The sequence below is a fragment of the Garra rufa genome, chromosome 2 (assembly GCF_049309525.1).
Source record: "Garra rufa chromosome 2, GarRuf1.0, whole genome shotgun sequence".
Taxonomy (NCBI): Eukaryota; Metazoa; Chordata; class Actinopteri; order Cypriniformes; family Cyprinidae; genus Garra; species Garra rufa.
This window is the reverse complement of record NC_133362.1, coordinates 42051979-42074457: the sequence shown is the minus strand read 5'-3', so window position 1 is coordinate 42074457 and position 22479 is coordinate 42051979. Positions and strand designations below refer to the sequence as shown.

Sequence of the window (22479 nt, the reverse complement as noted above, 5' to 3'; positions counted from 1 at the left end):
ATCATGATTCTTTGTCATGTTGGTTTTACTATTTTGCAAGTTGTCTGAGCAGCACAGCCAAACTAACTTTAATTTAACCCATTTTAAAAGCAAAGCCTTACAAGGTAACAAAATATAAAATAAAAAGGATGGCAGATGTTTAGGCTAAATTGGGCAAAGATAAAAATCTTTCTTTTTTAATCTTTGTTATAAAAAAAAATAAGAAACAAAGATAGACTACCTGTTACAAATACACATTATATACACAAGTAAAACGAACTTTAATTTTCAGGTACAGTAAGTGTATTTAATAAAGGTTTGGGACACCATCAGAGTATTTTTGTTTGGTGAACTGTCCCTTTAATGACAATCGGCAGCATGTCTAGTTCTTTAAGAGCTGCAGGCATCTAATATCTACAGGCAAGCGTCTGTTTTACGGCAAGGCTTAAAAACACATTCAAATAATGTACTTTTGTGATTGCGAATAAGTGCAGTGTCTCAAAAGTGAATGTATGTCTCATTGTACAGTATATTAAGATGGAGGCACGCTGTAGCATGATACTATGATATTTTTTTCAAAAGCAGATTGTGGAGACATTTTAATCATCATATCGCACACCCCTACGTCAAAGCAGCTTTACAGTGTTACAGGAAAAGCGTGTCGATAATGCAAACAAAATCCAATTACGCTGTAAAGCAGCTCTAAAAAGAGGACAATTTTTGCGTTAAAGTTAGTTTATCGTTGATTCAGTGATGTCAGCATCAAGTCAGCAATATTGCTAATAATTAAGTATCAATTATACCAAATCTAGTATATCAATATATTGCACATTATAGTTCACCACTTTATGAACTGGAATCCAACACATCTCAGAATGCAGCAACATAAAAAGCTAGAAGTATCTGCATTCATTTATTTGAGCATGCTATCAGCTCACAGCCGACCTAATGAGTCATAGTCTGGTTGTATATGTAAACAGATGGCAAAGTCCATAGGCTCCAGAGTAGAGGGAGTAACCTCTATACAACAAACAATCAAACAAGCCTCACACATGACTCACTGGAGAATCCTTAGTAACAGTTGCACAAATATGAGCACTCAAACCCCAGCCACTGACTCACTGAAGATTCCTGGGCTCCTAGTCCGTCCCTTACTGCAGAGCTGCGGTTGAATGCTCCTCTGCAGGAAAGATTCTTGCTGGTGGAAACGCTGATGGCTTATGAATCTGAGCGCTGGAGTCTCCAGGGTCATGGCATAGTCTGCCGGGCTGGGGGGGCCGCAGCTGGGCTGGGAGGGAGGGAATTGGCCCTTTTCTTGCTTTGCTTGTCTCAAAGTTTCCAGTGTCTGTCGCCCTCTCTCTGAGGCTCATGTCCTCAGGGTGGATATAGTACGACTGAGTGATACAGCACAAAAATCTTTAGAAAGTAGCTTTTTGACATCAGATAAGTATTTTGGCATTTCTGTATCAGCTTTTTTTTCTATGAGAAAAATAATTTAGACCAAACAACCACTATAGCCAAGTTATAGTAACTGTAGAGAAGTAAAGATAATATTAAATTGTTTTAATTTATATGCACTGATAGACAGTAATAATCAATATTTACATAAATATAATGTTTATTTTATTTTAAAACATTTAAACGCATTTCAGCCAGGGACTACTAAGAATCAGAGTTGAACTAATCTGAAACTGACAGTTTGAAAGAGCATTTAAGTCTAAATGGGAAGTTCGTATTTACAAGTAGGGAAGTCGTAATTACAAGATCAGAGCGTTGATCAGATTATTTTGGTTGGAGGGACGTAGAAAAAGACAGAAAAAGGATTTTTAACTGCACTGCTACAAAATGTTTAATACAGAATGTGCATCAGGTGTTTTGGCTGTATATGCTTATTTAGTTTATGAAGGTGCTGTAGATTAAATCCTTATTATATCAGAATTGTACAGTATTATTGTAAGTTGTACATGCAAGAGAGATTAATTTAACTTACAAACTGTAATGCCATTTTTCTCAAATTTAAAATAGAGATGCTAATCAAAATTCTCAGCCTTAAAGCTCAAACTCTTATACTCAGCCAATAAATAGCTCATTAAAATAAGATATTAAGAATGTTGCTTAATTTTATATCACAAGGAAAATCAGGGTGAATACATCATGAATATTAAAAACCCACCAGCCATTAGACCTATTAAACATTTAATAATAAAAATAAGACAAGAGTATAAGAGTTGGACATGACTAATAATAAGCATTTGTGGAGTTTTCCAGCAGTCTCATAATTTATTCCCGCAGCTGCACTACACAAGGCAAGATTCTGCAGTCATTTAAAGTTCAAGTCACTGGGGTAATGGTGTCTGAGGATGGCTTAGACTAAATAAAACAACACGCATGCACTTCAATTTACACACACATTCAAAGGCAAAAACAATTTAAATGCCATATTAGCTGTTGTTATATACTCCTTTGTGGCAGAGCCACTTTAAACTTTATAGCCGTTATGACAATTAGCAGGAGTTTTGGGCAAAACTGTCAAAAATGTTATATTCAAGAAAAAAATACATGTTTCCAACAATTGCAATTCCTGTATATGCTTAAAATGCCACCTTAAAAATATGCAAGCGCACATCCATAACTAAAGTCTCGCGCAATTACAGCTGCATGCAGCATTGAAAGTGCCCTTTCACCCCGGGCGCATCAACACATGGTGGCTTTAGTAAAACAGCGAATGGTCAGCAATATGCATTTAAAGTGCTAAATCTAGGAGGAATAGCCAATTATATTCCTGCTGCCTGCTGGTGGCGCTATGATAACTGAATATTGGCATTTAGATGTCTTCAAGCCAGGACTTTGATCGAACATATGAAGTTTGGTGCAGATTAAACATGGTATGTTTGAGTTAGTGTAAAGCATGACATATCATGTCTCCAACAGGTGGCGCTATGGTTATAACAGAATATTGGCCTTTAGATGTCTTTAGGCCTGGACTCTTATGGAACATGTGAAGTTTGCAGTAGAACTAGCATTATATGGCTGAGTTACAACAACTTCTTTTTCTATGGCGAAACATCAAATTTTGTCATGCCGCGAAGGACATGCCCTTTAACAAAAACTGAAGATCTTCACAATTTAACATCACAAAGGCCTTTAGATTAGACTGACCAAATTTGGTGTTGATCTGTTTAAATCCCTTGGAAGAGTTTGTTTAAATACAATGCCCGAAAATGGCAAAAACGGCACTGATGTACGGTTGATGTCATTAAAGCTCTAGGAGGAGTACGTTACAGCGTAAAATGTCACTTCCTGTTGCCAGCAGGAGGCGGTATGACTATAACTGAATGTGGGCATGTAGATCTCTTCAGGTCAGGACTCTTATCAAACATGTAAAGTTTAAGCCAGCTCAGACATTGTACGCCTGAATTAAAACAACTTCCTTTTTCATGGCGAAACACCAAAATTGTCAGGCTGCCACGGACACGCCCTTCAACGAAAACATAAGACCTTTGCAATTTAACTTCACAAAGGTGCTGCATTACTTAAACTATGGAAGAAACTGTTTGTAAATGCTGGCATTCGTTATTTGAATATTGAATCCTAAAAGCCTTTAGGGTAATAATTCACCCTTATCACAACAATTGCAAATGTATTACTTATAGATAATACAATCTGGAGGGTTTCCAATTAACATAATCACATAGAAACCAAACATAAGCTCCTTGGAGAGCCGAGAAACAATTAAAAACAAACCATTCACCGAAGCGAATCAGTGAACATACAAAGCCACATGGGTTTACAGAAACAACCGCCCAAGAGCAATCAGTGATAGGTCTATATGACAAATATTGTTTTTTTGCAAGCTCAATGAAACCAGGATCAAAGATTAAAATGTCACGACCCATTCATTTTCCTAAGAGACAAGAGAGTGAATCAATACTCATCCAACCTTTCAGCTTCACTCGTTCACTGCACAGATTTTGTACGGCTGAACGGGTGCAAATGGATTTACTCTGCATTGACAGGATTCACAGTTATCTATCTATTAAGAAAAAAATAAATAAATTATGTTCTACTGTAACATCGTTAAAATGGGGCACCATTAAAATCAAATCTTATCTCTTCAATTCACAGTTGCAGCCCGTTTCTGTTAATAATGCCGTTCCTCTCCGGCAAACACGCCTCCCAGGAGATCAGATAAAGATTTGAGCCTTAACCTAAGAGAAAGGCTCAATTGAAGCAGAGTCTTCCACTTTGAGACCATTTGGACCAGTTAGGTCATACAAATACAATGCTGAAAACAGAGTGAGTGTCACTCAAGTAAGTGAAACTGTGTCTGTGCCATACATTTAAACAGAGAAACACAGGATTAATTTTTTTAAATAGTCTATTTGCAGTTTAATATTCACAGACAAGAGTCTATATTGTCATTTGATTTAAGTATACTAACCTACACACTTAAAAATAAAGTGCTTCAAAAGGTTCAAGCGACGCGATAGAAGAACCGTTTTTGGTTCCACAAAGAACCATTTAGTCAAAGGTTCTTCAAAGAGCCATTTCTTACTTACCTTTTTATAATCTGAAGAACCTTATTTGGCACAAAGAACCTTTTGTAAAACAGAAAGGTCCTTCGGATGTTAAAGATTCTTTATGGAACTAAAGTTCTTCTATGGCATCGTAAAGTACCCTTATTTTTAAGTACTTTTGTTTATTCAAAATTCTGTGACATTCCGTGTTATAGAGCAAATTCCATTTTCATGACTGGATTCTACTATTCTGTCTGCAATTTCTTCATTGTGAAAATCATAGGACCCTAATACACATAATGTTACTTTTATTATTACATAAGATGGGATAGCAATGCTACCTAAACTGTTAACTGCTATTTTACCCAGAAAGTTGTGTGTGTGTGGGGGGGGGGGGGGGGGGTCTAAGTCTATAGTGAAGGTACACCAGACAGCATAATGAGAAATAAATCTGGAAAAATAACACTTCACAGACATTTCTCAGAGGAGTTGGGGCGGGGAAAAAACAATAGCTCATTTGCTCCATAAAAGACGCATTTGGACGGGTTTCAAATCACACTAATTTACCTGACCTCCACTTCATAAACTTCTTTCCTATGGTCACGATGCTGGTTTTCAGCAAACATCACCCATCTGATGTCCAGCACAACATGATATCAGATTTCAATATCAACACCAGCAAGGTCAGTTATATCTAATGTTTGTGTTTGTGTGCTGTAGAACGTGTTTGTGTGTGTACCATCGACCCGTAGACTCTGATGGGTTTTCAGATCCCATGGGGCCGAAAACATCATATTCTAGTTTTCCAATGGAGAGAGAAGATCTCCAAGCAACTTTAGTATCACAGACAGAGCCTAAAATACAGTGTTTGCCTTCACTACCACAAAAACACATTAACTCTCTGAGAAAGCCTCTATTTAGCCTTCAGAGAGTGTTTTTCCATCTCAAAAATGAAGTAATCAAACTTTGACACCAGGGTAAGACTGCTGAACGACATTATAGTTCTCTCTCACATTAAACTGGGATAAAGTATGTTAACGTCAAAAAACACATCTGATTCCATAACAGTGCCATTAATAATTCTTTAGTCATATTTATGGGAAAAACATGATGTTCATTGCTTTGAAAAAAAAAAACATTCTTATTGTATCAAGTACGCTAGAAAGTGTCAAACTAATTAAAAAACAAACAAACATGTACTTCTTCAAATGAAGTCTAAAGGCGGCTTTATACTACAAATGCACAGAAATGTCACATAATGTATATGAAATATGTCTTTATATAGACATTTTAATCAGATAATCAACAAATCACATGCTTGAAAGTTTATTAGGTTGTTAGGATGATAAACTTTTGTTCTATAGTATCACTCCTGGTTTAAACGGTGTTACAATGGAATATTATGTGATTCTGTACCAAATCATTAAACAAACTGCTTCAACAGAATGATTTGTTTGTGAATTGGACACCATTAGCCCATGCAAAGAAAGACCGCAGGCAACCAAATGAGGCCGATATGTACGCCAGAACTCCTGGCCCTTGAAAAAGGGAATTCTGGCTCTAGGCTCGAGGAGGTCTGGCAGCTGGGATACACATGTACACACACTCTGTTGTCATACCATTATAAAACCCTATGTGCACACTGTCTAGGGTTGACACCGCTGCTTACTTTCTTGCCGTTACGTTGCATCATGGCTGATCCCTGAGGAACAGAACTACAATCGTTTTCAGATTTCAGCAACTGTAGTGAGACAATCTTATTATAGTACATTATACATAACAAAGAGGCAATCTGCAATAAAAGAGAAACACAATAAGTCAATAACCAGGTGTTCTGCCTGGCAACAGTGTGCATGAAGGTGTGCTAGCTGTTGCCAACTCTCCCACCTGCCATTTACATATAACAATATATACATAGAGAGAGTGCAATATTAGAGTCCAACAGAGCTCCAACAGCCCTTTCACCATTTGTAACTATATAAATGCAAGTTATTTTTAGTTTTTAGTTATTTTTAGTTCATTTGTTAGCTTGACACAGCTAACAAATGCACTGAGCGGCAGTGTCATCAGAAATCACCCTTATCAGATGAAAGGATATTAACGTTACGACAAAGATAACGTTTTCCTCAGCGGACATTCAAACTAATGTTTTATCGTGAATATGAGATTGAGCTGCAGAATGAATGCTGTATCAGATGCAGGTAATCACACTCACTCAGTCCATCTCTCACGCATAATTCTCTACTGCACATAATACAGCGAGCTTTTAATAAAGGCTTGCTAGCTGCTGCCAACTCTCTAATCGTCCATTTACATATAAAATATATATAGAGAGAGACTGCAATATTAAGAGTCCAAAAGAACTCCAATGGCCCTTTCACCGTTTGTAACTGTATCACTCCACTTGCGGTACTTCTCACAGAGATGTCACACGAGTGTCATGGCGGATGCCCAAATCCACTATAATTTAAAAAAATATTACTATTTTTGTGTCACGAAAAGCAAATTTTCAGGTGAGAATGTACTTGTTTATAGATCAAATATACAATTTGTTAATAAAGATAATGTCTATTTGAAAATGTGCAACAAAATTTTCGTACATTTGAGCTCCAGGGCTTCAGCGACTGTTCAGCACTCATGAACCCACCGAAAGCAGTCTCACTTCGGCCACATCTTCTGGAATTTGAAACACTGTTATAAATGCAAGTTGTTTTTAGTTTCAACAACAGCTTGACGCAGCTGACAAATGCACTGAACAGCGGTGTCATCAGAAATCACAGTTATCAGATGAAAAGATATTAACATTAACAAAGATAATGCTTTCCTCAGCAGACATTCAAACAAATGTTTTATTGTGAATATGAGATTGAGCTGAAGAACGATTGCTGTATCAGATCAACCATTCTTGCTCAGTCCAACTCTCTATCATAATACTCTACTTCACATAATACGTTAAGCATTTAATAAAGGTTTGCTAACTACTTCCAACTCTCAGAAGTCAACAACCAGGTATTCTGCCTGGCAACAGTGTGCATGAAGGTTTGCTAGCTACTGGCAATTCTCTCACCGTCCATTTAAATGTAAAAATATATATAGAGAGAGTGCAATGTTAGAGTCCAACAGAACTTCAACAGCCCTTTCACTGTTTGTAATTGTATCACTCCGCTTGCTGTACTTCTCACAGCGAGTGTCATGGTGGACACCCAAATCCACTATAAAAAACTTTATGTTTAAAGTTCAAATATGCAGTTTGTTAATAAAGATAACGTCTATTAGCTAACAAATGCACTGAGTGGCGGTGTCATCAAAAATCACCCTTATCAGATGAAACGATATTAACGTTATGAAAAAGATAACGCTTTCCTCAGCGGACATTCAAACTAATGTTTTAGGTTAATATGAGATTGAGCTGAAGAATAAATGCTGTATCAGATGCAAGTAATCACACTCGCTCAGTCCATCTCTCACGCATAATACTCTACTACACATAATACAGCGAGCTTTTAATGCAGAAATACAGCAAGCTTTTAATGAAGTAACTCAATGTTCCTTTGTTACTAGTTCTAAAGTGACATTTTCAAATTAGTACTGGAGGCTTGGGCCCAGCTGTTAAATTGTCAACTTTAGATTTGAATCCATGGCGGAGGGAAGTAGTTCTGCACAAAAGAGGGTTTTTAAAGACACTCCGCTGTTATTTTGTTAATGTATTTACACACTTGTGCTGTCAAACTGTTGTATAAACGCAATAAAATATATAAAAATCTGTTGTACAAACTTTGCAACTGCTCTTTTCTCCTGCACTGTGATGTACATCTACACATTACAAAACATGAAAAAAAAAATCAATTAGTTCAATACACCGATTGATGAAGAGAAGTCTGAATGCAGTCAATTGTAAGAAAGGGACAGAGTGTAAGTGGACTAAATGATTGGAGAAGTCTGTCATTTCCATTGATTGTTGAAGGTTCTTCATAGAACCACAGACGCCAATCAAGAACCTTTATTTTCAAGTGTGTGAAGTGAAATTCTATTTCATGGTGACTTTAACACAATAGCAGTTTTTGGTCCATTTTGAGTCGGATATGTCTCAAAGCAATGACCTGCAGTTCAAGGACTGAGTCAGACGGTAAAAATCAATAAATCGCACCAACTGATTCAGTCATTGAGTGAACTGTCAACAATTGATTTCCGAGTCCAATTGACCAATTCATTAAAAAGAACAGGTTAATGAGTGGTATTTGCTGTGGGATTATTCTACACTGGTTGTGTTTTAAGACTGCTAACAGGAATCACAGAGCTTTAGTACAGGTGTTCCAGCATAGCATGCAAAACAAAAACATGCAAATGTTCGAAAAACACTGACAGAACCATGAAAATTACTCTGTTCCAATATTTTCAAGAAATGGAACAAGCCCTTGATGCCCAATCCTACTATACAACATACTGTAATACAGTGACAGACAGGATGTGATGCATCTCTTCACACACTCCCACACTCCAAACGAGTTAAGCAGAAATGTCTCAGAGGAATTCAGGGCACCTTTAAACAACACTTTCTCCATGTGACATGTCTCAGACTAATCCAATTGAAGCAGATGCAGAAAATACCACAAGGAATTGGATTGTCTGTGTTCTCATTTCGCTCCGCTGTAGTAACTAGATTTTCTCAGTTCTACAGAACGCTGTTCTTTAAGATAAGAAAGTTAAGACAGTAGTGCTGAGAGGGCGAAAAGACTCCATAGCAGTGTTTTTTTAACTGGTGCAGCTGTACGACTAATCAACTTCGGGGCTCTGTAGAGCATCAGGTGACAGCTGACAGCTGACAGCTCCAAGACCAGGAGAAGTCCACACTACAAAACACCTCTGTTAAAGACAGAACAACAGTCTATTCTGTCAATATGTTGTCAATACAGATCATTGTATCAATATGTCGCACTGTTGGGTACCTGGATGTTATAAAGCAACTAAAAGGACGAGAGAGAAAAAAACCTTAGGTTGGAGGAAAAACTAAATTTCAGTGCTTTTGCTCAGAGGAACACAACACTTTTACACTGAAAACGGAGAAACACAGTATTTTACATTCAAATATATATGTATTTTTTGCCACAGTTGCCAATTTATGTAAACAATAATTAAAAGTATCTCTATATGCTATGGTAAAGTCACAGAATAGGATGCCAACAGTATGTTAAACAACCAACTAAGGTTGTTATTTTACCCACGTAGTTGGCCAAGGGTCTGAATCCATAACAAAGGAGCACAAGAAATTCAGCTTTAGTTAGTGTGCAGTTTGCCGAAGGTCAGAATAAATGAGAAGCACTGCGAAAAAGCAATATACCACAATTCCTATCCGAACAGAATTAGATTCCTCAGAGGACACCACAATAACATCAGATAATTTGATCCTGAAAATTGTTTCAGGACACATCTGGGGTTAAAATCAAGACATGCATCTATGTAAAATATTAATTGGTCCGACTTTAAATTAGTACTACTGTCTGAATCTGGAGGACAGAGACAACAGTAAACGACTCTGGCACAAGCAGAAGTGACACTGCGAGCGAGTCTATCAGAGGTGGCACGTAAAGAACGATGTTTTTATTAAATTATGTTTTTGATAGGGTGGCTCTCTGGACTCCAGGCATACACTCATGAAGAATGACTGAAAGCCTAACTCGGTCCAAGCAAGAATTGCTATTCTCTTGTTAGGCAGAGTGACAGAGTGTCGGCCTGCAAGTATAAGAATGATAATTTTCAGTTGTGGAAAACAGGCTGTGGAAGACCGTCAGGCCCATTGCAGATTCAACTGAAGTGTTCTGATATTGCTCTCCTACAAGCAGAACAAAAGTGCAAAAAGCAGCTGGAATGTGTGAATGCCTTGAATCAGTGAAATAAAATGGACAGCACTTCAATCTACACTCTTAAAAACAAAGGTGCTTCACAATGCCATAGAGGAACCTTTTTTGTCTAAATGGTTCCATAAAGAACCTTTAACATCTAAAGATCCTTTCTGTTTCACAAAAGGTTCTTTATGGCGAAAGAAGGTTCTTCAGATTATAAAAAGGAAAGAAAAAGATAGTTCTTTGAAGAACCTTTGACTGAATGGTTCTTTGTGGAACCAAAAATAGTTCTTCTATGGCATCGCTTTTTAAAGCGCCTTGATTTTTAAGAGTGTAGAGTCCATATGCATTGATTGATTGACTGATTTTCAATATGGAACTAGAATTGTTGTCTTACTGTTGATTACATTAAATAGAGATTTTGCATAAAATACATAAAATGCCAGATTGCATATACAAGTATCACTATACTAGTTGTGTACTAAATCACACAAACACACAAATGTAAAACAATGAAAGTTATAACATTAAATGAAGATGCAATACTCACAATTTGCTCACTTGCTCACTATTATAGGTCTCTAAATTTGGGACTCTCTGTACACTACCAGTCAACAGTTTTTTTTTTAAGAAGTCTCTTCTGCTCAGCAAGGCTCATTTGATCTAATGTTCATATAAAATGTCATTTCAAAGCTCAATTTTTAGCATCATTACTCCAGTCACATGATGTTTCAGAAATACTTTGAATATTCTGATTTGCTGCTAAATTAAAAACGGCTAAGAAGTTGTTTAGAAGAACAGCATTTATCTAAAATAGAAATCTTTTGTAACATTATAAATGTCTTTATCATAATTTCTGATCAACTTAAAGCATCCTTGCTAAATAAATTAATTCATTTCAATAATTTCTTTCCTAAAAATTATATACTGACAAGATTTTTAATGGTATAGTGTATAAAGTTACAAAGGCTTTTTATTTCAGATAAATGCTGATCTTTCTATTTATCAAAGAATCCTGAAAAAAAATACTGTTTTAAATATTAATAATAATATAATAATGTGAATCAGCAAATTAGAATGATTTCTAAAGGATCATGTGACACTGAAGACTGGAGTAATGCTGAAAATTCAGCTTTGAACACAGGAATAAATTACATTTTAAAATATATTCAAATGGAAAGCAGTCATTTTAAATAGTAAAATGTTTAACTGCTTTTCCTGTATTTTGCATCAGATAAATGCAGGCTTGGTGAGCAGAGGAGAATTCTTTAAAAAAAAAAAATTTAAAATCTTACCGTTCAAAAACTTTTGACTGGTAGTGTATATGAAATCTGTATCTTGTATTAAAGGCTGAAACACAGTGAACACTGTACAGGTCTGGCAGGTAGTTTCTGTCAATTAGAAAATGTTTTTCACAGCATCCCATGCATCTGCAGCAAAGAAAAGGTTGCATATAATTGATAATTGTGTATAATTTAGGTTCATTTTAAAACTGTAATTTTTAAACACTAGCTTTACATTTTAGCATGTTCACACATTTAACCCAAACCAGCTGGGTTTATCCCTAGTTGACCAATCGCTGGATTGCCAAAAAACTCAAACTGGCTTGTTTTTAACACATGACTTCCATTAACATTCATTAGAAAAGAGTAGCATTAAGAAAAAGGCAGACAGAAACAGTTGCTACGGCTCTAAATGATCAGTGCCATTAAGGCAGGCCTTAGCGAAAGGTCAATTTTCCTAATGCAGCACACCAGCTATTGCTCCATCTTCTCTGGCTGTGCCTGTTAACCAATCCGGCATCTCTCTCAAAGTGACACGCTGTTTGTTGGGGTAATTCCCGTTCTGTGTGTGTGTGTGTGTGTGTGTGTGTGTGTGTGTGTGTGTGTGTGTGAGATAAATCACGTCTATATGAGAATAATGCTGAGCACAGCTCTCTCTGAGAGATAACCTGTCAGTGGAGGAAGAGAGCTGCAGTTCAGATCAATCGATGCAGCGCCTGACCCTCAATACAGCAATGCAGCGAGAGAGAGAGAGAGAGAGAGAGAGAGAGAGACAGACAGAGAAGCGTAGAGAGACATGCAGCCTTGAAGATATTTATCAATTAGGTTATTCAGCGGAACATGAAGTTTGTCAAAATATTGCCTAATCTTTTGATTTTGTTTAATAGGCAAATACGTGGTGGAACAACCAAGTTTATACATTTGTACAAGCTCATTAAAGTGTTTTTGCATAATATTACAGACTGGGCACTTACATCCATGTCAGCTTTCATTTGAACAAACCCTTGAGTCTATCATCTTCTGAAGTATAAACGCAGACCCTCTAGACGTGCAAACTCTATTTCACGCATCGCTGTCCTGAAACATCCAAGCGCAAATTTGTTGCATATTCAGTGTTACAGCGTAAGGCAATAAAGCACATCTGTGGTAGTACTTCCACTGGTCGTTTTCTCATTTAATTTTAAAGAAAAACGTTTGGAGCAAGTTACCATTAGTTGAGTGCAGTGTGTAATTTCTGAGCAAAACAATATGCAAACTGTTTTCACAGAGGTTTCCACAACCTTGGTCAGACAGACTCTCAAAAATAACGGTTAAAAATAAAGGCCCTCCATGAGGAGCTATTAACATCCCTGTAACCTTTCTATTGTACAAAAGGTTCTTTATAATGGAAAAAAGATTCTTCAGATTATTAAAATATTCTCCATACCAAGAATCAAAAGTTCTTTTAAGAGAAAAGCTCTTTGGGGAACCCAAAATGGTTCACTACTGGGTTGTTTTAACCCAACTTGGACAATATGGACTAGCCCAACCTTTGGGTTAAAAATTTAAAGGGGTCATATGATGTTGCTAAAAAGAACAATACGTTTACACGGTTTGAGGTTCAAAAAAACACATTATTTTACACATACCATACATAATTGTTGCTCCTCTCTGCCTTGCCTTTCTGAAGCGTCGATTTTTACAAAGCTCATTGTTTTGAAAGTGATGTGTGCTCTGATTAACCAGCTATCTGATGTGTTGTGATTAGCCAAATACCTCAAGCGTTTGATGAAAATTTTACGCCCCTCACTACATTGTGATGCTGTGTTCCGGTGCGACCAGACAAAAATGATAAAACCCATTATAAATGAAGCATTTGTTGCATCCAGTGAGGACATAACTACTGATTATGATCATGCATACTGCCTTTTCACGCATTGCATTGTGTAAAAAACTTACGTTTGAATAGTCAGGAGCAAATTCTTTAAATATGAAAACGTACTTACGGGCTGCGAGTCAGACGCGCCAGACTGCCTTGCAAATTTGGAATTCCCCCACTTTATAGTGTGCACAGCCAGAATTGTGGGCTACTCTCCAAGGTTCAGGAAACAGTCCTCCATAAAATGCATTGCACATACTCGAATATTTTTACACTCGTAAATATATAAACACTGTTCTGGAACTGTGTTTAACCACAGATTTCTAGTTGTGTAGTTGTGTACTCATTTGGAAGGCCAAACTAAGTACCACTACTTTCACAATGCTTTCTTTCTTTGCATATACATTTGGGCAGTGTTATGCAAATATTCCCACACAATGTTGTAGATTTGTAGGGGCGTGTTTGAATGAGCCATTTTATGAAGGCGTGGCTTATTCTTAAAAAAATATCTCTTTGGGTTCGAGACTTTAATCGTTGCAACCTTACAGATCTTATATATGCACAAACAGCTTGTAACATTCCAAAGACAAAGGAAAACATGAAATCGTATCATATGACCTCTTTAATAAAAAAAAAAAATTAACCCAACAGTTGACTCAAAGTTGGGTTGAAACAACCCAGCATTTTTTATAGTGTTCGTATGTCGCATTGCTATGAAAAGCTCCTTTTAAAAGTTTGGAATCATGACCTAATCTCTTGCCATTGATTAATCTGTAGCCATGCAGTAGCTTTTAACTTTTCTACTAAAGTAACTTCAGGCCACGTGGGTGGGGAAACATATAATAACCAATCACTTCATAGTGTAATGTTTCATCTCTTTTACCACCCAATCAAATCTCAATTGCTAAAATGAAATCTAGTTGCTTATACCATTTCCTTACCAGACGTGACACGCAATAAAGGGTATATTTTCTATGCTAATCAGTTTTTGTCCTAAAGCAAAAGCAATATGCAATGGGCGACAGGAGATTCTATTTTTGGGATGGTTTCTATTTTTGCAACGTCACAGCTGACAGCTCAGATATTGTGTTTTGTCTGATACTAAAATGGCTCTATTTAAGATTGTATTTCATTGATCTTGACTTTAATAAAACTAATGAAAGCCACAATAGAGAACTTTTAAGATGCTGGAAACATTTTGTTGGAAGTGCATAATAGCAGGCACCTGCTGAGAGAGACCTCTTTAACTTTCTTAAAGGTGCCATAGAATGGAAAACTGCATTTACCTTGGCATAGTTGAATAATAACAGTTCAGTACATGGACATGACATACCATGAGTCTCAAACACCACCATTTCCTCCTTCTTATATAAATCTGGTGTTTGCAAAAGACCACCGAAAAATAGGTCAATTCCAACATAACACTGACTACTACGCAATAGTCATGATCGTTAATGGTTACCCCCCCAAAATTTGCATAGCCCAATCATCATTAACTTCAGTACATCAGTAAAATAAGGCAAGCCACTGAAGGGACATGGTTAGCTTAATGTTAGCGGTAGCCTGTTACATTGCAGTACACAAGATTTCACTTACCACATAAAAGGAGAGATGACTGCACTGATGATGGTGAATGATTTACAGATCCTGAGCATCACTAACAACCATCTAAACTTGTGTGGTAAGTACTTGTGTCGCTGCAGTATAACGTTACACAGAGCACATGCAATCACAATAGTGAGAGTAAAATGTTGCGGATTCAAAACGGCAGATTCAACAAACCGCATATTAAAAGTGGCTAGAGCTCCGTAATTAAATATATATTTTCCTCCATGTGCGAGCTACTGAAATGAGCAGCTCTGTGACACAGCCAATCAGAGCAGAGCTCATCATTAATATTCACGGACCTTACAAATATGGCAATAACAGACCATTTAATTCCAGGGACAAATCCTAGGGTTGTAAATAGACTTGTAAAACAGTTTCTGGAGAATTGTTGCCCTTTCCTATGCCAAATACCTTCTATGTAGATATCAGAGAACAACTTAAAATACTTTATCAGTGCATTCTATGGCACCTTTAATGCAAGTTTCTGGACATATTTTGATTGATAATTATAGGGGAAAAATGTGTTAAACATTTAATTACTAAATATTCAAATCGAGAATAAAATCTGACAACAATGGCATCAAAATAGCATGGAAGCCCATTTTCGCCACTGAAAATAAAAAATGTAACTGCGAAATTCAGATTTTTTCCCCCTTGCAATTGCAAGATATAAACTTGCAATTCTGAGAACATATTAGTCACTTTCTCTCCTTCAAAACTGGACTTTATAACTCGCAATTGCGAGTTTATATCTCACAATTCTTAGGAAAAAGTCAGAAATGCAAGATACAAATTCACATTTGCAAAAAAAACAAAAAACAAAAAAACAATTCCGAATTGCAAGAAAAGTCAGGAGCTTTTCTGTAACTAGCAATTGCAAGTTTATTGTTTATATCATATAAATTCTGAGAAGAAAGTTTATATCTTGCAATTCTGACTTTCTGAATTCCAACTCGCAATTGCAAGTATATCTCACAATTATGATGAAAAAAGCCATAAATGTGATTTTTATATAATGCAATTCTGAGAAAAAAAAAGTCTGAATTGTTAGACAAAAAGCCACAATAACCTTTTTTCTTTTTTTAATTCAGTGGCGGAAACAAGCTTCTATAAAGTAGTGTTTCTTAAGCAGGAATCATGCAAAATTATTTTTCAGACTGCCCTACTCAATGCACACATACATTCAAAAACAATGACAACAGATGTCTCTGATATCCTGTTTCACTTGGAAATACATCAGATTGAAGAGCTGAAATGGGTTTAACTGACTTAAGGCCTACAGCTGGTGCACTGCTGGACCTACTATTTATTCATACATATATGCTCTTTCATTTCTATAAAACCATACACTCTGCAGAAGTAAGGACACAGTCTGAGAGAAAAAGGTGAAAGGAGAGCGAATGCTCCATCTCTCTACTATCCTAAAGAGGTTGATAATGTGGTATAATCTATTCCTTCATCAAATCCCTCGGGTAGGAAGGAGAACGCCTCCATTTCACACTCAACACTTTTAAAACGGGACTTCTCTAAAGGTCATATCAATTTTTTCCATTTCAATGATCAAAAAAAACACACACACATGCTGAGAATCATACTAATGCATCGGCGAGAAGGCTAGCGAGCACTCACACAACAAATATCATCCTCCGATCATACATTTTTCATGTCATAGGCACTGGCAGGAAGAAGATCCACATTCCTATTTAAAATACGTGAACACTTTACCTTACAGGGATGTTTTTTAATATCATGCGTACACCTCACTGGTTTTGCAAACTAAACCAGTGTTGCAGAAAAAGCCAATACTAATGTTTCTCCAGGCAGGTTTAGCCGAATTGATCTCCTGTCAAAAGGAATTACAATGAGTAGAAACCAGGATGAAATGATCATGCTAAAGAACGCTACTACAGGAGACATCGATTTGATTATGCTGGGGTTGCTCTTCAGCAACTAAATTGCACAAGGCAAAATAAAAAGCTCCTGGGAGTTGGAATCATATTTCATTAGATATAAAGACTGAAACCTTAAAATGAAAACTGCAGGTCAAGTCAACGTGAGATGTGACCGTGCACCAAATTTGATAAATGCTTAAAAGGAAGTTGAACAGAAATTGACTGGAAAGGGCTTGTTGATGTCAGCCAACAAAGAAAGTGGTTTCAGGGGTTGAGCATTATAACCAGGCATACTATGTGTATGCAGCTCACACAGGTGCCTTTTGGTCTAATTAGTTTGTCCACAAGGTGATAACACTATTGTTTCACAGAGACAGAACAACAAAAAAGAACAAACTACTCGAGACAGTGACAACAAAAGACGCCCATGTTAACTAGTACTTGCATAAGGGGGCTGAGAGAAAAAAGCAAATCTAGTTTTTCTTTTTTTTCGCAAGACAAAAACCCTGTCTCGATGTGAACAGAAGGCCAAAACTAAGTCAAGTATTCAGATTAGTGTAGATGTAGTCGCCTTACTTTCTTACTATATTGTCCTGTCTTAATATGGACAATCAAACACATTACCCCAAAGAAAAACTGCGGTTTTTAAAGATGCTGTCCCAAGTGGATAAATTGAAACTTGAAAAGTTGAAAATGCTGTCTTCACGTTATACACTCCTAAAAATAAAGGTGCTTTAAAAAGTTCTTCACAGCGATACTATAGAAGAACCATTTTTGGTTCCAAAAAGAACCATTCAGTCAAATGTTCTTTAAAGACCCATCTCTTTCTTACCTTTTATTTAATCTGAAGAACCTTCTTTAACCACAAAAAAACCTTTTGTGAAACAGAAAGGTTCTTTAGATGTTAAACATTTAGACAAAAATAGGTTCTTCTATCCCTGCTAAAAAAAAAAAATAAATAAATAAAAAAAACGCTAAAACCTGGTTGGCTGATTTTAACTCATCATAGCTGGTCAGCAGGCTGGTTTTAGAGGGGTTTTGGCCACTTTCCCAGGCTAGTCAGGCTGGGAGACCAGCTACTTCCAGCTTTAACCAGCTAAGACCAGCCCAATCAGGCTAGTTACTGACCACCAGCTAAAACCAGCCTGGCCATGGTGAGAGACCAGCTAAAACCAGCTAAGACCAGCCCGATCAGGCTAGTTGCTGACCACCAGCTAAAACCAGCCTGGCCATGGTGAGAGACCAGCTAAAACCAGCTAAGACCAGCCCGATCAGGCTAGTTGCTGACCACCAGCTAAAACCAGCCTGGCCATGGTGAGAGACCAGCTAAAACCAGCTAAGACCAGCCCGATCAGGCTAGTTACTGACCACCAGCTAAAACCAGCCTGGCCATGGTGAGAGACCAGCTAAAACCAGCTAAGACCAGCCCGATCAGGCTAGTTACTGACCACCAGCTAAAACCAGCCTGGCCATGGTGAGAGACCAGCTAAAACCAGCTAAGACCAGCCCAATCAGGCTAGTTACTGACCACCAGCTAAAACCAGCCTGGCCATGGTGAGAGACCAGCTAAGACCAGCCCAATCAGGCTAGTTACTGACCACCAGCTAAAACCAGCCTGGCCATGGTGAGAGACCAGCTAAAACCAGCTAAGACCAGCCCAATCAGGCTAGCCACTCACCACCAGCTAAAACCAGCCTGGCCATGGTGAGAGACCAGCTAAAACCAGCTAAGACCAGCCCGATCAGGCTAGTTACTGACCACCAGCTAAAACCAGCCTGGCCATGGTGAGAGACCAGCTAAAACCAGCTAAGACCAGCCCGATCAGGCTAGTTACTGACCACCAGCTAAAACCAGCCTGGCCATGGTGAGAGACCAGCTAAAACCAGCTAAGACCAGCCCGATCAGGCTAGTTACTGACCACCAGCTAAAACCAGCCTGGCCATGGTGAGAGACCAGCTAAAACCAGATAAGACCAGCCCAATCAGGCTAGTTACTGACCACCAGCTAAAACCAGCCTGGCCATGGTGAGAGACCAGCTAAAACCAGCTAAGACCAGCCCGATCAGGCTAGTTACTGACCACCAGCTAAAACCAGCCTGGCCATGGTGAGAGACCAGCTAAAACCAGCTAAGACCAGCCCAATCAGGCTAGTTACTGACCACCAGCTAAAACCAGCCTGGCCATGGTGAGAGACCAGCTAAAACCAGCTAAGACCAGCCCGATCAGGCTAGTTACTGACCACCAGCTAAAACCAGCCTGGCCATGTTGAGAGACCAGCTAAGACCAGCCCAATCAGGCTAGTTACTGACCACCAGCTAAAACCAGCCTGGCCATGGTGAGAGACCAGCTAAAACCAGCTAAGACCAGCCCGATCAGGCTAGTTACTGACCACCAGCTAAAACCAGCCTGGCCATGGTGAGAGACCAGCTAAAACCAGCTAAGACCAGCCCAATCAGGCTAGTTACTGACCACCAGCTAAAACCAGCCTGGCCATGGTGAGAGACCAGCTAAAACCAGCTAAGACCAGCCCGATCAGGCTAGTTACTGACCACCAGCTAAAACCAGCCTGGCCATGTTGAGAGACCAGCTAAGACCAGCCCAATCAGGCTAGTTACTGACCACCAGCTAAAACCAGCCTGGCCATGGTGAGAGACCAGCTAAAACCAGCTAAGACCAGCCCGATCAGGCTAGTTACTGACCACCAGCTAAAACCAGCCTGGCCATGTTGAGAGACCAGCTAAGACCAGCCCAATCAGGCTAGTTACTGACCACCAGCTAAAACCAGCCTGGCCATGGTGAGAGACCAGCTAAAAGCAGCAATTGCGAGATATAAATTGAGAACATATCAGTGTTTTTCCCCCTTAAAATTGGACTTTATAACTCATAATTGCAAGTTTATATCTCACAATTCTCAGAAAAAAAACGTTTGCGATTACACTGAGCTACATCAGAATTTTTTTTACACACATACAGATTTGATTGATTTCTTTCCAAAACTGCATCGACTCTTCTAAAATATGAGACAACAATGTTTTAGAAGAAGGACATGTTTATTTGAACTGTTTTATTTCCTATTTGGGTTTGTATAAATATGATTTATTTTTTAAATTAACAGTTTTTCCCCCCAATACATTGTTAGATGCCAGTGTTTCCTGTCATAGCTATGCAAAGATTTGATTTCAAAAAACAGTTTCATAGTTATTAAACTATTTCTTCTTATGATTTTAAATCTGCATTTAACCTTAGAATGATCTCAGAGTAAAATAATGTTCTAAAGTCAGATTTTGTAGTTACTGTGCTTTAAAATTACATTATTATAATCTTAATTCAGATGAAGAATCAACATTGGCTCACTGGAAATACTTGCCTCTATGTTCATTTCAGCACAACTGAAAAAAACATACCTATATGTATGAATCACTTCAGTTTCCAGTTGAAATGAACACTAGAGAGTTTTTTTAAAAGGTTCCAAAATTTTGAAAAAACAGAAATTTTAATTTAGGAAAGTAATCAAATGTAATCAGTTACATTACTTTAGTAAAGTAATTAAAAGTTACACTACTTTTTACATTTTAAATAGGGTAACTTGTAATCTGAAAGCTATTACATTTCCAAAGTAACCTTCCCAACACTGTGTGACACATATTGCACTGATATGTATTGTGCCTTATGTGCTATTCAATCTCTGCTGCTGAATGTACATTACTTTGTACACTCTTTGTATCACAGTACTGCAGAGATTACAGAAAATATACTCGCAATTGGTACCCTGCGGCAAAACACAAGAGCAGTTATATTTTAGACCAGACATAATGGTGATTGAGTGTGACCTGAACGCATTAGTGAATGGTAAGATATTTTGCCAAATTAGAGGATCCTCCTAGAGGAAGAGTTTTAACTTTATGTCTGTTCTGTCTGCAAACTGCAAAAACAAAAAGGCTTATAGTACTTAGTATTTTGCCTTGTTTCTAGTCGAAAAATAGCAAAAAAAAATCTTAAATTAAGATGAATTTAACAGATAAGCAAAACGACATAAGGTATTTAGTATTGTTTTAAGCAAAACATGCACTTAATTTTGTTTAAGTTTATAGGTAAAATTATCAGTCAGTGGGGTAAGTAAAATATTCTTAAAACAAGAGAATTTTACTTACCCCACTGGGAGATAATTGTACTTATTTTAAGCAAACTGCACTTTATTTATTTTTTCCCCCTGGAAACAAGACTAAATATCTTATGTGATTTTGCTTATTTAGTAAATGCATCTTAATTTGAGAATTTTTAGATGTTTTGACTAGAAACAAGACAAAAATATTAAGCAAAAAAAGCATTTTTTTGCAGTGCATCATCTCAGTAAGCTGTTATGAGCAACACTGCAAAAAATGCTTTTCTTACATAGATGTTTTGTCTTGTTTCCAGTCACAATATATCTAAAAATTCTTAAATCAAGAAGGATTTTCTAGACGGATAAAAATTGTCTTGTTTTCAGAAAAAAAAAGAGTCAAAATTAAGTGCGTTTTTGCTTGAAACAAGCAAAATAATCTGCCAATGGAGTAAGAAAAATAATATTTTTTCTGTTTGAAATAAGATTTTTTTTTGATTACCCTATCGGCAGATTATTTTGCTTGTTCCAAACAAAAATTCACTTAATTTTGACTTTTTTTTTTTTTTTTTTTTCTGAAAAAAAATCTAATTTTTACTCATCTAGAAAATCCTTGATTTAAGAATTTTTAGATATTTTGGCTGGAAACAAGACAAAAAAAATTGAAGAAAAGCATGTTTTGCAGTGAAGGCAATGTTAGCACCTTCCAACGTTTCATTGCGGATGAGAAACTTCTGGTAAAGGCTAGTGTGGACAGAGAGCATTTTGAAACGAAAACACCATTTTCAAATGTATCCTGGTTAATTCAAACGTAGCCTAAATGGGGTAAAAATTGCTTTCACATCTGTGGACTAAATTAACAAAATGGTGCAAAAAAAGAAAAACCAGTCATTCTTTTTCATCCCTCAAAGTTCAGAAAGAAAGAAAGACTGGAAAATGTATAATAAAACACATATAAATGCATTTGTTAATTATTCAGTGACTGCACGGAAAGGATGTGATGTAACTCTTATGCAGCTTGACGCAACTAGTCTTTACATGGAGCTCATCTCTGTAAACTCTACCAATGGAATTACACAGTCATCGCATAACCAACTGTTCCTCCATCGAAAAAAGCTACATTTCAAAAGGGCAATTTAAACTTTTTGCTAACTTTTATATTAGTATAGACTACAATAGCTTCAACAACATACAAAACCTTGGTTTTAAACCCTTCTTATTGAACTAGAGTAAGAAACAAGAGATGTCACTCTAAGGAAACTTTACTTCACAGTGTCTGTGACGTTACATCAAATGCAGAGTCTGAGAGGGATTGTGAGGGCTTTGGGTCGGCATTTGGGATAGGGCTTTTATCTTCTCAAGCAAAGCTTTGAACCATAGCTCTGGCTGTGAATAACTGTGTGA

The 22479-nt window shown here is 37.3% G+C and overlaps 1 protein-coding gene across 1 annotated transcript in view; it reads right to left on the bottom strand.

Moving 5' to 3' along the window:
* Nucleotides 1-22479, bottom strand: part of mcu (mitochondrial calcium uniporter) — a 111899-nt gene that overhangs the window by 47597 nt on the left and 41823 nt on the right. The gene's annotated exons all lie outside the window — the stretch shown is intronic.